The 14,153-nt window shown below is 44.1% G+C and overlaps 1 long non-coding RNA gene across 1 annotated transcript in view; it reads left to right on the plus strand.

The window, feature by feature from the left end:
* The first annotated feature begins 592 nt into the window (after positions 1 to 592).
* The window catches only part of LOC309797175, an 86,789-nt gene continuing 73,228 nt past the window's right edge, over positions 593 to 14,153 (plus strand). The window contains exon 1 of the long non-coding RNA XR_014292556.1: positions 593 to 697. This is a non-coding gene — a long non-coding RNA (uncharacterized lncRNA). The remainder of the gene's footprint in view (positions 698 to 14,153) is intronic.

Here is a 14,153-nt window from a genome sequence, read left to right on the forward strand (position 1 = left end):
ATAAAGAATTATTACTGGCCAACTTTGTGGTTCACTGACCCCGTTTTACTAATTATTATCTTACATGATGTATCCTGGGGTTTCTTCTCCCTGTAAACAGGCTTTGCTGTTCACTCGCTCTTTAAAACTGCCATCATCAAGCCCACTTATACCCACTGTCCTTTGCCACACCTGGCCTTGCGTCTCCCCCATGCTGTCAGTAGACTGTGCTGCAGTGACGTGAGCATCAGAATCACCCGGAGGGCTTGCGGAACCACAGGCTGCAGGGCTCCAGCCCCGCAGTGTCTGCCTGGTCGCTTTGGAACAGGGCGGAGATCTTATCTTTCCTAACAGGTTCCCAGGTGACACTGATGCGGCTGATCTGGGACCCCACTCTGAGAAGCGGCTCTACCAGCATGCCTTGGGCTGCGTACTGTTTGCCAGTTTTCACAGCTAGAGCCACTTAACTCGCGCGTGTTGATTCTGCCCCGTGCAGTTAGGAAGGAATACGGGCCTTTCATTAGGTCAGTACCACCCAACTTTATGTCCTTAATTTATGGGAGCTTTGGCCTTGGTAGCTGACCTGAGGCTTGGCTGAGTTTTCCATCTCCCGTACTCCATCCCTTCCTGGACTCCTTGCTGGGCCCGCCATGTCCTCTGAGACGAGGACGCCTGGATTTCCCTTGCTCTGCTGCTTCTGGAAGCTGAAGACGAACAGGTACGTTCACTTCCCACATCTGGGAGTTTCCCTGGTGGCCTTCTGACCACGTGTGACCCTGCGCCCACTCTAGCCGTTTTGGTTTGCCTGTGCTGATTCCTTCCCGTTGCTTGTTGTTAAGACTTTGAAGTTTGTCTTTTCTGCGCCAGTGAGTCCGCTGTTGGGGTTCTGGCCTGTCTGGGCCCGACTTCAGAGACCCCCGGCTCCCTTCTTCTGCGCTTGAAACATGATCGTTTACTCAGTTAATTAACAGTTGTTGCTGTTTCTCTGACGGCCGCCCTTTCCTTCCCTCTCTGGATTTCTATCTGTGTTTCCAGACCCCTCAACCCCAGGCTCCATCTCCCTCAGGCTCTGAGACTCGGTGCTGGCGTGGTTTCCTTCCTCTCTGAATGATTACTTTTCTGATAAGATCATGCAGCTTAGTTGGAAGTTCTAAAGCCACCTCCATGCATGACTTACATCCAAGTAAGGCAACTACATTCCTTCCCTTTTAAACTCGCGTCAAGGAGGTGGATGGGCTTGCTGTGCAGAGTGTAGCCTGAGGCCCAGCGGCTTTCAGCACGCTAGGGGGGCTTGTTAGAAATGCAAGCCCCACCTCAGCTGTACTGAGTTTAAAAAACACGCTGTAACACGAGGCCCAGGTGACTTTCATGCACGTTGTAAAGAACTGATGTACGTAGAGCGGCCCGTACCCTGAACTGCTCTCACCTGAGACTGATTGTGACTCTCCACCTTACCAATCACTACCTTTCCAACTCCCTTATCACCACCGATATGACTTTACAAACCTGTGCTGGGTGAGTTTCCCACTGAAAATGTGAACTGTACTGTGATTCTGCAGCAACCCGGAGTCTCTGTGTACATCTCACATTTGTTGTTTCTTTGGTATGGCTCTTGCAGGAGAAGGTACTGAAGGTAGGGCAGGGCTTCCCAGTTGGCGCAGTGGTTGAGAGTCCACCTGCCGATGCAGGGGACACGGGTTCGTGCCCTGGTCTGGGAAGAACCCACGTCTCGCGGAGCAGCTGGGCCCGTGAGCCATGGCCGCTGAGCCTGAGCGTCCGTAGCCTGTGCTCTGCAAAGGGAGAGGCCACAACAGTGAGACGCCCGCGTACCGCAAAAAAAAAAAAAAAAAAAGGCTGGGTGAACTAACTCCACCCCAGAGCTTCTGGTTGGACAGTGAGCAGTGAATGGCCTTGTTGCCAGAAACCCAGCCCTGAAGGAGCAGTGCTGCAGGCAGTGACTGAGTCCACAACTCAGGTCCAACTATTGCAGGCAGGGGGTTCATAAGACATAGACGGCCTATGCTAGAGCCTCAGGCAAGGCTGCCCACATTCAGGATAGGGCGACCACCCCCAAAGCAGGAAACTTCCATATAAACCTGGAAACCCAGGTGGACAGGACCTTACTCAAAAGCAGTGTCATAGCAAAAATATGGGTTCTAGAATCCAAGCTGTGTTTGCATGACCCTGAGTTACTTTATCCTCCGATGGTCTTCCTAGGTGAAAGAAAATGCACGTCCACAGTCTCATAGAGAGCTCACATAGTACGTGCTTAATTCAGTGGTGGTTACTATTATGTTTATTGTAGAGGGAATCATATTCTTATCTGAGTCTCTGGACCTCAGGGCTGCTCCAGGTTCTTTGAATTCTGACCCAGTTGGTTGGAGGGCTGGGTAGCTAGTATAGTACCTTGTTCAGCGTCTGAGCAGAAGGAAGCATGCATGCTCCAAGCACACGTGCTGGGCTTCCGTGGTGGTGCAGTGGTTGAGAGTCCGCGTGCAGATGCAGGGGACACGGGTTCGTGCCCCGGTCTGGGAAGATCCCACATGCCGTGGAGCGGCTGGGCCTGTCAGCCATGGCCGCTGAGCCTGCGCGTCCGGAACCTGTGCTCCGCAACGGGAGAGGCCACAACAGTGAGAGGCCTATATACCAAAAAAAAGAAAAAAGCACACATGCTTGGCTAGGTATAGTGTTGAAAGCGGTCAGAGTGTTTTCACGCCAACTGGGCAGCACTAAAATATCCCTGGGAGAAATGTGATATTTCAGTGATAGGAAGGCTGGATTCTATGCGTAGGCTGCTGTGGAGGTCTGTGGCTTTTGGCATGTACGGCTATTACTCTGTGCCTCAGCTTCTTCATCTGTATCTAGGAGAACTGAAATAGATGCCCCTGAACACAACGGGCAATGCACATTCTGCCACGTGATCTTCCTGATATGGAATATAGTGGGATTTCTGTGTGTTGCCAGATTAAGCAGTGTAACTTTGGTGATGGTGTGTAGCCTCTGTAAGTGTGGCTGTTTAGACTTACATAAAATTCAAGGGCAGCCCCCCTTATACCCTTAGGTCTCTAGGCAGTCAGTGAGGTGGAGCCATGGTGATGAGTGAGACGGACGGAGGCCGCAAGTCAGAGTGGAGTCTCATCCCTGCTCTTCAACCTCCTGAAATTCTGGAACTGGTCCCTCAGATTTTAGTAGCAACTGGACTGAAAGGGACCTTGACTTTTTTTGAACAGAAATCATACAGATGAAAGTTAAATCCAAATCCAGACTGAAGTGTTCGGTCTTTTTTACCATCAGTTCTTAGATGGATCACAACATCCTTTTTTATGATTATTGAAGTATAGTTAATTTACAGTGTTGGTTAGTTTCAACAAAGTGACTCACTTTTACATATGTATATATATATATATATAATATTTTTCAGATTCTTTTCCATTATAGGTTATTACAAGATGTTAAACAGAGTTCCCTGTGCTATACAGTAGATCAGTGTTGGTTATCAATTTTATATACAGAACTGTGTATCTGCTAATCCCAAATTCCTAATTTATCCCTCCCTCCTTTTCCCTTTTGGTAACTATAAGTTTGTTTTCTATGTCTATGAGTCTATTTGAGGTTTGTAAGTAAGTTCATTTTTATTACTTTTTAGAATCCATATATAAGCGGTACCATATGATATTTGTGTTTCTCTGTCTGGCTTACTTCACTTGGTAAGGGATAATCTATAGGTCCATCCATGTTATTGCAAATGGCGTTATTTCATTCTTTTTATGGCTAAGTAATATTCCATTATATATATGTACCACATTTTCTTTATCCATTCATCTGTCGATGGACATTTGTTTCCAATGTGAATAGTGCTGCTATGAACACTGGGGTGCATGTATCTTTTTGAATTATAGTTTGGTCTGGATATAGGCCCAGGACTGGGATTGCTGGATCATATGGTAATGCTGTTTTTAGTTTTTTAAAGAACCTACACTCCATCTTGTTCTCCATAGTGGCTGCACCAACTTACATTCCCCCCAACAGTGTAGGAGGGTTCCCTTTTCTCCACACCCTCTCCAGCATTTATTGTTTGTAGACTTTTTGATGATGGCCATTCTGACTGGTGTGAGGTGATTCCTGATTGTAGTTCTGACTTGCATTTCTCTAATAATTATTGATGTTGACCGTCTGTTCATGTGCCTGTTGGTCATTTGTATGTCTTCTTTGGAGAAATGTCTGTTTAGGTCTTCTGCCCATTTTTTGATTGGGCTCTTTGGGTTTGTTTTTTTGTTTTTTTTTTTTTTTGATATTCAGCTGTTTGAGTTGTTTGTATATTTTAGAAATTAAGCCCTGGTCAGTTCCATAGTTTGCAAATATTTTCTCCCATTCCATATGCTGTCTTTTTATTTTATGGTTTCCTTTGCTATGCAAAAGCTTTTAAGTTTAATTAGGTCTCATTTGTTTATTTTTGCTTTTTTTCCATTACCCTAGGAGATGGAGCCAAATAAATACTGCTGCAATTTATGTCAGACAGTGTTCTGCTTATGTTTTCATCTAGAAGCTTTATAGTACCCGGTCTTACATTTAGTCTTTAATGCATTTTGAGTTTATTTTTGTATATGGTGTTAGCAAATGTTCTAATTTTATTCTTTTCATGTAGCTGTCCAGTTTTCTTAGCATCCCTTTTTGAAAAGACTGTCTTTTCTCCATTGTATATTCTTGTTTCCTTTATCATAGATTAATTGACCATAAGTGTGTGGGTTCATTTCTGGGCTTTCTATCCTGTTCCATTGACCTGTGTGTCTGTTTTTATGCCAGAACCATACTGTTTTCATTGCTATAGCTTTGTAGTATATTGTGAAGTAAGGGATCATGATTCCTCCAGCTCAGTTCTTCTTTTGCAAGACTGTTTTTGCTATTTCGGGTTTTTTGTGTTTCCATACATTTTTTCTTGCAGTTCTTTGAAAAATTCCATTGGTAATTTGATAGGGATTGCATTGAATCTGTAGTTTGCATTTGGTAACATGGTGATTGTAACAATATTTATTCTTCCAATCCAAGAACATGGTATATCTTTCCATCTGTTTGTGTCATCTTCAATTATTTTCATCAACACCTTATAGTTTTTGCAATACAGCTTGTTTGTCTCCTTAGGTAGTTTTATTCCTAGGTACTTTATTCTTTCTTATGTGAATAGTAAATGGGACTGTTTCCTTAATTTTTCTCTCTGATCGTTCATTCTCGGTGTATAGAAATGCTACAGATTTCTACTTCTTAATTTTGTATCCTACAATTTTAATGAATTCATTTATGAGCTCTAGTAATTTTTTGGTAGCATCTTTAGGAGATATATAGATATAGATATACATATAGATATTGTCTTGCTACTGAAGTTGCCTTGCCTATGTGATTAGAAGAATCCTATACCAAGGAAAGAAAACCAAGTGTCACCCAAGGACCAGGTGGAGGCCCTTCCATCCTACTGAAATCCTGTGTTTTAGTGTGGATGCTACACAGATGTTTTAATTTTTTTTATTGAAGTATAGTTGATTTACACTGTTGTGCTAATTTCTGCTGTATAGCAAAGTGACTCAGTTATATGCATATATACATTCTTTTTTATATTCTTTTCCACTGTGGTTTATCTCAGGAGACTGGATGTAGTTCCCTGTGCTCTACAGTAGGACCTTGTCGTGTATCCATTCTAAATTTTATAGTTTGTATCTACTAACCCCAAGCTCCCAGTCCATCCCTCTCTCTCCCCTGGCTCCCCCTTGGTAACCACAAGTCTGTTCTCTATGTTCATGGTTCTGTTTCTGTTTCAAAGATAGGTTCATTTGTGCCATATTTTAGGTTCCACATATAAACGATATCATGTGGTATTTGCCTTTCTCTTTCTGAGTTCACTTAGTATGATAATCTCTAGTTGCATCCATGTTAATGCAAATGGCATTCTTTCATTCTTTTTTATGACTGAATTGTATTTCATTGTATATACATACCACATCTTCTTTATCCATTCATCTGTTGAGGGGTATTAAGGTTGTTTCCATGGCTTGGCTATTGTGAATAGTGCTACTATGAACATTGGGGTGCATGTATCTTTTTGAATCATAGTTTTCTCTGAATATCTGCCCAGGACTGGGATTGCTGGATCATATGGTAATTCTGTTTTTAGTTTGAGGAATCTCTGTACTGTTCTCTATAGTGGCTGCACCAACTTATGTTCCGACCAACAGTGTAGGAGGGTTCCCTTTTCTCCACACCCTCTCCAGCACATATTGTTTGTAGTCTTTTTAATGGTGGCTAATCTGACCAGTGTAAGGTGGTACCTCATTGTAGTTTTGATTTGTATCTCTCTAATAATTAGTGATATTGAGCCTCTTTTCCTGTGCCTACTGGCCATCTGTCTTAATAATTAGTGATGTTGAGCATCTTTTCATGTGCCTACTGGCCATCTGTCTTCTTTGGAGAAATGCCTATTTAGGTCTTCTGCCCATTTTTCAATTGCATTGTTTTTTTTTGTTGTTGTTGAGTTGTATGAGCTGTGTGTAATTTGGAGATTAAACCCTTGTTGGTCACGTCATTTGCAAATACTTTCTGCCATTCCGTAGGTTATCTTTTCATGTTTTCTTTGTTTGTTTATGGTTTCCTTTGCTGTGCAGAAGCTTGTAAGTTTGATTAGGTTCCATTTGTTTATTTTTGTTTTTAGTTGTATTGCCTTGGGGGAATGACCTAAGAAAATATTGGTATGATTTATGTCAGAGAATGTTTTGCCTATGGTTCTCTTCTAGGAGTTTTATGGTATCATGTCTTCTGTTTAAGTCTTTAATCCATTTTGAGTTTATTTTTGTGCATGTTGTGAGGGTGTGTTCTAACTTCATTGATGTACATGCAGCTGTCCAACTTTCCCAGTATCACTTGCTGAAGGGATTTTCTTTTTCCCATTGTATATTCTTGCCTCCTTTGTCAAAGATGAATTGACCGTAGGTGTGTGGGTTTATTTCTGGACTCTCTGTTCTGTTCCATTGATCTGTATGTTTGTTTTTGTACCAAAACCACACTGTTTTGTTTACTGTAACTTTGTAGTATTGCCTGGAGTCTGGGAGAGTGAGGCCTCCTGCTTTTTTACCCCTCAGATCACTTTGGCAATTCTGGGTCTTTCATGATTCTATATAAATTTTGGATTATTTTAGGTCTGTGAAAGGGGACTTCTCTGGTGGAGCAGTGAATAAGACTCTGCACTCCCAATGCAGGGGGCCCGGGTTCCATCCCTGGTCAGGGAACTAGATCCCACATGCATGCTGCAACTGAGAGTTTGCATGTCACAACTAAGGAGACCGTGTGCCACAACTAAGGAGCCATGAGCCACAACTAAGGATCCCGCAGACCGCAACTAAGGAGCTGATAAGCCAAACTAAGCAGCATGCCTGCCAAAATTAAGACCTGGTGCAACCTAAATAAATAAATAAATTTTTTTTTTTTTTAAATATCATGGGTAATTTGATAGGGGTCTCATTAAATCACTATAGAGATGTTATGAGTGATTTTCATGCTTGAGGTTGTGCATAGGAATCACCTTGATGGTGGAGTGCTTCCTAAACTTAACCCCTGGGCCCCATCCTCAGATTTTGTGCCCTGGGGTAAGGCCTGAGAATGTGCATTTCCAGCAAGCTCCCAGGACATTCAGATATTGGGCAGTGGACCCAGTTTGAGTGGCACAGCAGTAGGCCGTTTGCAGTATGTCATTTTCTGTAGTCTAATTCTCCAGCTTCAGTGGTATGACTGGGTTGGGGGTGGAGGGTGCACACAACCTAATAGTTGAGAGCTATGTTGTATTCAGAGGCCCTTACTGAGGACTGTAGTTCAGGAGACAGCCTCTCAGATAGCTCTGAGGTTCTGTGCCAAAAAGGTAAGAAAGGAGCGGGGATATACAGAAGTTTTTGCTGGGGGCTGGGGACACACATGTAGTTTAACATGAGGTGGTCACTGCTCATCACACAAAAAAACAGACATCTCACGTTAATGATTTTCGTGCTTCTCTATGTATGTGAAGATGCAAGAGTCTGGGTTCACTGAAGTCATTCCTTCGATCTGTACCTCAGCTGTCTGGGGCCAGCATCCTGTTTTCCCCATCCTGAATCCCCTCAGGGTGCACAGTCAGTGGGGTGGCTGAGGGCTTAATGGTTCCAACATCCTTTGTTTACTAAAGTGGCAGGTGACATTCTTTGTCCGCATTGGGATCCTGTGTTTGTCAGTCAAAATAGGTCTTCCTCTTCCTTCTCCTCCTAAGGTGAGGGAAGAAATGGCTAAGGTGACCCTCCTGCCAGCCTGGAGTGGGTTTATCCCTTACTCTGAAGGCCCCCTGGCTTGGATGCCCTTCTGGATGAGGCAGTTTTGAGCATGGAAAATAAAAAGGTTTCTTTAGGTAGAGATTGATCCTCTCCTCATATCCTGGAGGCTGGCTGAAAGCATCAACAGGCAACCCAGTCACCAGATGTTTGTTCGACGTGTGGTTCCCTTCCTCCATCCTTTTGTTAGAACCCAAAGTCGAACATAAATACTAAAGTGACAAATGTCGAACTTCACCGTCTTTCAGACTGTTCTTATGGCTGGCTTCTTAACCCTGCTGGGCACTGGGTCTGCCCTAGTGAGAGCTCTCGTGTAGGCTGGGATGCAAGAGTTCGGAACACTCCCTGGTGACGAACATGGTCTTAAGATTAAGCCATGAATCCACGGAGCAGCCACGCTAGAGACGCCTAGTATTTTTTCTAGGAAGGTTTCCTCACTGTCACTTGGTCCTCTGAGCAGATTCCCAAAGCAAAACTTCTGGGTCTTAGAGCAGGCACAGCTTTGAATATGTTGACCCGGACTGGTTTCTTTCTCTTTCTGGCCCCTTTTTCTCTGCACATCAGGGTCTAATTCTCGGCCTGGGCGTTAGACTGCTTGTCTAAACCAAACAGACAGGAGATACTTGCTCCAACTGAAGTCGTAGAAGAAGGAGTGCAGGGTGATCTGCATACAGGCTGTCCTGTAACCTTTTTTCGTTTGTTTTGCGGTACGCGGGCCTCTCACTGCTGTGGCCTCTCCCGTTGCGGAGCACAGGCTCCGGACACGCAGGCCCAGCGGCCATGGCTCACGGGCCCAGCCGCTCCAAGGCACGTGGGATCTTCCCAGACCAGGGCACGAACCCGCGTCCCCTGCATCGGCAGGCGGACTCCCAGCCACTGCACCACCCGGGAAGCCCTGTCCTGTAACTCTTGTCTAGCCTCATTGCCTTGGTCACAGGCCGATCGGGGCTAAGGGTCCCCTTGCATAGGAGCAGCAGAAACCTTGAGGTGCATGACGAATTCAGATACCTACAGTGACAAGTGATATAAAAAAGGGAAGTGGGCCAGGGGTGCCACTAGGGAGGGGTGAGGACTGTAGTGTGTGACCGAGCGTGTGGCTTGTCTCAGAGGACGGCAGCTCAGGGGATCCAGCTGAGTGTCACCGTGGAAGCACCTCACCTAGTGCTGCTGGGTCTGCTGAGTTTTCAGAGGCCAGAACTCTAAGCGATTCATCCTCACCCCGCGTGAGGTAACACATACCTCGAAAAGTGGTCAGATGTTTCAGACACCTCCTTAGGTTGAATCTGGCTCACAATACCCTATTCTGACGTCTAGGCTACAGCAAATTGGGCAAGGAATTCAGCTTTTTGGCTACTGATAACCCTTTATCAATATAGATATATCTTGTATCAGTGGCTTTTGAACTTCCTCCCCACATGAGTTTATTTACGCATTAGGTAACAGATTCAACAGCAGGTGTCTTAATATTCACTAAAATAGGACTTGGGGTTCTGTTCCAAGTTTGGTGCAGAATTGGATTTAGATGTGTGTATTCTCTACTGGGTTTTGTCCTTTCCTGCTTTTTTCCCTTTCCAACAATTACCTTAAAGACTTCAACCCAGTGGTATTAATGGCCTATGGTATTAATACAAGTCTGACATTTCACATTTGAGGACTGAGAAATGAAGAGTGAACACCACTGGTCAAACAGCAGTGAGTAAATCTAGTGAACTGCTGTGACTCTATATTTTAGATGCCATTTTTCTCCCAAGATCATGTTGCAGCATCCTCCCAAAACACTTAGAGCAGAAGAAAAAGGTAGGCACATGGGAAAAGACAAATACCAGTGGGATAGAAGACATATTTAAGAAAGGAAATCATGCCCTCTCCACCCCGTTCCCACTGCTGTGGAACTCTGTAACCTGGAGAGGAAAGAAGATAAACAAGCAGGTTCACGGAAAGGTGAAAACACTCAACGTGGAAGTCTCCAGGTTACGCAGCAAAGTCGAGATAAAGCCAAATAGCTCTTCGTAAATTATTAACTCAACATTGGAAAGCATCCTTGCTTACTTTTCAGGACTCTTTAACTCCAAAAAAACCACACATGTCAGCATAAGTGGGTCATATTTGAAGTGTTTTTGAACTCAGGGGCCAATGAATATTTCAACAAGTCTAAATGTCCAGATGTTTTGACTACTGGCGTTCACTCTTCTGGTCTATATTGTATGTTCTTTGTTGTGTGTTCAACACACCAAACTTACAAAATATGGAAAACTTTCTAAGAAAGCCCAATTTAAGAAATTTCGCCGAATACTTCAGACTAGGAGAGGCTAGGACTAAACTTGGAAGGACTTCAGGCTCCTGGCAGCCAGCAAGAAGAAAATCTGGGCTGGGGCCACCTGGATCTGTATGTTGTTACTGTCCCAATGCCATGTAGCTGGGTGTTAAGGGATATACAGGATTGCCTGTCCGATCTGGAAAGATAGCTGGTGGCCTTGAGCCTGCCTTGTCCTAGACTATTCCATAACTACATGTGACAGCTATACACTTCCGAAAGGCATCCTCACTCAAGCACAGGCTTCTCTGAGCGTTTACCACTTCCCCAGGCATCTGAGCTAGTGTATCCTTGCACTGGGGTACAGTAAGTCCCTGACATACGAACCTTCACGTTGCGAACTTTCAAAGCTGTGAGTGTGCATTCCCACGTCCAGTCACGTAAGTTAGTTCACGTGTCTGGCGTGCATGGTCACGTGCGTGCATCGTCTACATGTACGTGTGCTTGTGTGTGCTTTACGGTACTGTATAGAGTACAGCAGTACAGCACCTTTATAGACAGAATTGAATCCAGCAAGGAACCAGAACCTGCGCCACCAATGTCAGGAGTGAGTGACCTTGCAGCTTGCCCTCCGTCTCCTATTGCTGATGATGCATCCACTCTACCATCTCCCGCCTCCTCTCTCTCCTCCAGTCAGTAACTCTTGTTGCCTGTTCCCTCGATGTCAGCCCCTGGATGCCCGCTGTTGTACTGGACTGCTGTGCTTTTCCAGGTACTGTAGTGTAAGATTGAAAATGTTTTCTTTACTTTTTTTGTGTGTTTGTCTTTTATATGCTATTATAAACCTATTACCGTAGAGTACTCTATAGCCGATTGTGTTAATGGGGTACCTAGGCTAACTTTGTTGGACTTACGAACAAAGTGCACTTACAAACACGCTCTCTGAATGGAACTCGTTCATGTGTAGTGGGGACTTAGTGTATTGGATTCCCCTTACTGTCCAAGCTCATCAGGTACTCAGTAGAAACGAATAGTTTCTCTAAGATTGTATACTTTATGCTGTGCCGAGGCATCCTTTAACTGTCACGGTCCGTCATTCTCGTCTTCCAATTATTTTGGTTCTAAGGGCTTTTTAAACATGTCTTTCCTAACTAAAATCACCTGGCCCTTATCATACTAGAAGGTTCTATATCGTGTTCAAAGAAATCTATGTCACTTGCAGCTGGCTGGTCAGATACAATGAATTAGTTGAAGTCTAAAATATCCCTGCTGCTTTGCTAGTCAAACTAACTGGAGTCTTTTCCTATGACCAAGCCATAGATTTTGACTAGTATCATTCGTCAGCACCACTCTCGATCCATGGTCTGACGCTTAGCTACCTGTTTGCATTCCGTGCTGTTCATTTACCTACGGCCCCTCCCTCAAGGGGGATATTCTCGGAGCCCCAGTATCTGAGAGCACAGCATTGTTGCCCAGCACTGCCCTCTACTCCTCTGTCTTGCTGGCCATGCTGTCATACTCATGGTTGGGGTATCTACCTTCCACCCCAGACAGTGAATCCAATAACTGTTACCTAAATGCTGTGTTCGATGTCCACAGCACCCTGTAGGCTACCACAGGACGGAGGGCAGATATCTGCCTCACACTTAAAACATCACGGTGGCCCCTCTTCTCAGCTGTTCTGTGAAGACCAGGACCATCCTGGGGGATAGAGTAAAGGGAAGTTAGAGCTATCTTATGCTCTCAAATAACTATACATTATTGTTCCTTAAAATTGGAAGAAGTCTTGGGCAGGTAGATGTGGGCCTTCAATGAAGCCTCCCATATATTTTCAGAACAAGTGGAAATATAAACTAGAACAACATATGTGGAAAGTAATTTGGCAATCATCCTGTTTAGTAATGACTTTTCCAGGAATCTCTCTAAGGGAAATGATGCTCGTATGAACGAAGGTATCTGTACATGACTGATTTTATTTGTACACAGCATAGTAAGAAGCAACAACCAAATAATTGTTTCTTGCGAGACCAAAAGGAAGAAGTTAGGTCTCCTGACACTCAGTTCTTGTCAATTCTCATGCTTCTGCTAAACTTAAATACTCTTGGAAGGTCCGTGTGGAAGCAGACTCAACAGGAGAAGTGGAGATGGATCCTGGTGTGTATCACAGGATGTGCCATGGACCTTCATCTTTCCCAACCCTCTTCTCTGCCCAGGAAGCTGACTTGGATTTATCAGTGGGATCCTGTGACTTGTGGGTTCCCTGTGGGTTCAACGGAGGAGATCGGACAGGCGTTTAAAGGGTGAAGGGAGTTTGAAGTTAGGGATTTGGTTCACTAGCTCCCTGCTTGCAAGATCAGCCTGGGCTAGCAGGGTCCTTCAACTGCTGGTCCCCTCAAGGGGGTGTTTTCTCCATAGTCCACTCTTTGTAGGTTGTTAGCAGATGATTCCTCTCTTGTCACTCATCTGTTTGGATGTCTTACAAGCAGGTAATAACGGCTGTTCTGTTCGGCCCTATCTTTCCAAGGATATTTGCCTAGTTAACTACTATTTGACAACACAAAATGCTGGTGAGGATGTTGAGACATAGGAACTCATTGGTGGGAATGCAAAATGGTACAGCCCCTCTGGGGGACAATTTGGCAGTTTCTTCAAAGTAAGCATAATCCTACCATACGATCCAGCAGTAATACTCCTTGGTATTTCCCCAAAGGAGTTGAAAACTTATGTGCACACAGAAACTTGCATGTGGATATTTGTGGCATCTTTATAATCATAATTGCCCAAACTTGCAAGCAACCAAGATGTCCTTCAGTAGGTGAATTGATTAATAAAATGTGGTACATCCAGATAACAGACTATTATTTGTCACTAAAAAAAAAAGAAAAAGAAAAAGAACCATCAAGCCATGAAAGGACGTGGAAGAAACATAAATGCATTTTACTAAGTGAAAGAAGCTAGTCTGCAAAAACTACATTCTGTATGATTCTGGGTGAAATTCTGAAAAGGGAGAAACTGTGGAGACAGTAAAAAGATCAGCAGTTGCCTGGGGTAGGAGAGGGATAAATAGATGAAGCATAGGATTGTTCGTAGTGAAACTACTGATATTATACTGGTGGGTGCATGTCATTACATATTCAAACCCATAGAACATAAAACACCAAAAGTGAACCCTAATGTAAACTGTGGACTTTGGGTGGTGATGATGTGTCCGTGTAGGTCCGTCACTTTAACAAACGTACCACCCTGGGGGCAGGAGGGGTGTAGGGTAATGGGGGGAGCTGTGCGTACGTAGGGGCAGTGGGTGTCTGGGAAATCTCTCCACCTTCTTCTCAATTATGCTGTGAGCCTAAAACAGTTATGAAAGTCTTTAAACTCCACAAATATCTGTTGTAACTTAAATAATAATATCACATTTAAATACTGACTTAAAAAGAACACACTATGTCTTCAAGCCCAAAGTCTGGGCAAAGTGAGCTACCTTATGACCTTTCCTCAAAAATTCAGCATCTTCATATAATCCAGCAATTTCCCTCCAAGTATTTACCCAAACTAAGTGAAGTTGCAGACCTAGCAGGTATTTGTAC

The sequence above is a fragment of the Mesoplodon mirus genome (genome assembly GCF_964341445.2).
Source record: "Mesoplodon mirus genome assembly, chromosome: X".
NCBI classification, from domain to species: domain Eukaryota; kingdom Metazoa; phylum Chordata; class Mammalia; order Artiodactyla; family Ziphiidae; genus Mesoplodon; species Mesoplodon mirus.